This window comes from Scylla paramamosain, chromosome 7, assembly GCF_035594125.1.
Source record: "Scylla paramamosain isolate STU-SP2022 chromosome 7, ASM3559412v1, whole genome shotgun sequence".
Taxonomy (NCBI): domain Eukaryota; kingdom Metazoa; phylum Arthropoda; class Malacostraca; order Decapoda; family Portunidae; genus Scylla; species Scylla paramamosain.
Genome location: NC_087157.1, coordinates 5,880,321 through 5,882,500, shown reverse-complemented (window position 1 = coordinate 5,882,500; position 2,180 = coordinate 5,880,321).

Here is a 2,180-nt window from a genome sequence, read left to right as displayed (position 1 = left end):
TTGCGCCTGCGTGGTACTCGTAAGGGGGAGGCTGGGGGAAGTGAGGGAAGAGAGGCGGCTACGGAAGGTGCGAAGGGGGTGATGAAGGTGAGAGGAATGCGAGGGGGAAGTTTTAAAGAAGGGAGGTGAGGTAGGGTGAAGGGAGAGGTGTGAAGGTTTAGTGTTGGGTTCCTGTCCTGCCTTGACTTTTTATGTGAAGGGTTGATGTTTTGCCTGTGAATCATCTGTATCTCTTTGTTGGGGTGTCTGTCTGTTCGCCCAGCTCAGGTACTATTGCAGACACGCGCCACAGACTGATGAGAGGTGATGAGTTGAGAGGTCGCCGAGATGTTGTGAGGGGGAAGTGGATTATAGTGGTAAGACTCCTGATTTGGATCTTGAGATGTGGTGGTGAGCTGAGGTGGTGCTGAAATGAGGTAGTGCTGAGGTGCTGATTGGGGATGATAGAGATAAGGCTTCTGGAACAATTGTAACCTAACCTTACCTTAGATGCTGCTGACGTGGCGATAGGGGGAAGAAAATGACAGTGGTAAGGTCACTAGAAGGTTTGAAATATTGTTGTGATGCTGAGCTGTGGTGGTGCTGAGCTGAGTATGGTAGTAGTTCCTAAAGAGCTGAGATGTGAGACTGAGACTAATATTTGACGAAGCTGTTGGCTGTGAGTACGAACTGAAAGGAAGGCTGAGAAGTTACAAGGTACATACCACTGAAGAATTTTTAAAAGTTCACGTGAAAATTTGTGGGAAAGTCACTGATCTGGATAAGGAAAGGAGAAAAAAAACAATACAAAGTGTAATCGAAGTATATGTACCATGTAGAAAAAAAAAAATCATTTGGGTCTCGTACAGGGATAGTGGTGGTGGTAGCGTTGATATTAATGGTAGTGGTGGTGGTGGTGTTAGTAGTAGTGAAGGTGGTGGTGGTAGGAATGGAGATTGGCAGCGGAGGTGAAGAAAGGAGCGGCTGATGCATCTGTCATGATTCTGCTGATTGACCATAACACATCTTACACTCACTCGAGAGAGAGAGAGAGAGAGAGAGAGAGAGAGAGAGAGAGAGAGAGAGAGAGAGAGAGAGAGAGAGAGAGAGAGAGAGAGAGAGAGAGAGATACACACCAACAAACAAAGACACCAACAGAAACAAACAAACAAATCCAGACAAACAATATTACAAATTTAGTATCAAAATTAGAACACGTACAAGTAGAGTAGAAAAATAGAACAAAATAAGACAATGTAGCAAAGCGGAACAAAGCAGCAACACCACCACCACCAACAGGCAGTGTGTGTGTGTGTGTGTGTGTGTGTGTGTGTGTGTGTGTGTGTGTGTGTGTGGTGGAGCAGGAAGAGCCAGTGTCTGATGGAACTCACCTCAGGGTTAGTGGCACCTGGCAAGCCATTATGCAATCAACATCTCTTTCACTTTTAATTACTATGATTCTCCTTGTCGTCGCCGAGCCAAACGATGCGCTTTTTGATCTTAATTACTACGATTCAGTGGGAAGTAACGAGGGGAGGCGGGAAGGCTGGGGGCGAGGGAGAGCCAGGAAGGGAAGGGAAGGATGAGGCGGTGATGGCTGCTCTCTCATTTATTTGTCTGTGCGACCCCCCGACCTGGTGTGTTAATGGCGCCACACCACGCCACTACCGCGGAGAGAGAGAGAGAGAGAGAGAGAGAGAGAGAGAGAGAGAGAGAGAGAGAGAGAGTCAGTCTTTGATGTTCCGAAGATTGGGATAAATGACAACACAGGAAGAGATTGAATAGCATGATTAGAATTTAGTCACGCATTTCCGTATGTGCCTTGTGAAGCGCACTCCCGGGAGGCAGCGTGCACCTCGTACTGAGAGGAGTGAAGGGGTGAGAGGAGCGTTTGGAGAGGGATGCAGAGGGGGCTAGTAGAAAAGGGTGTTTGGGGTGCGAGAGAAGGCTGGCGTGGTGGCGGGTAAGGGGTGAGGGGTGAGGGGTGGGCGTGTCGCCGGCGCCACTCGTCAGGCGGCGTCAGCGTCGGCCACCCGCTGCTCCTCACGTCTCGTTGAATCAAAGCGAATGTTTGACGGGAAAACTTGAAGCGTTGTGTCGGCCGCCGTGACGGTGGCGGTGCTTCTACGCCGGACAATTACCCGCCGCGGCGAAGACGTTCCGCAGTGGTGTGCCGCGGAAGCCTGAGCGGCGGCGCGAGA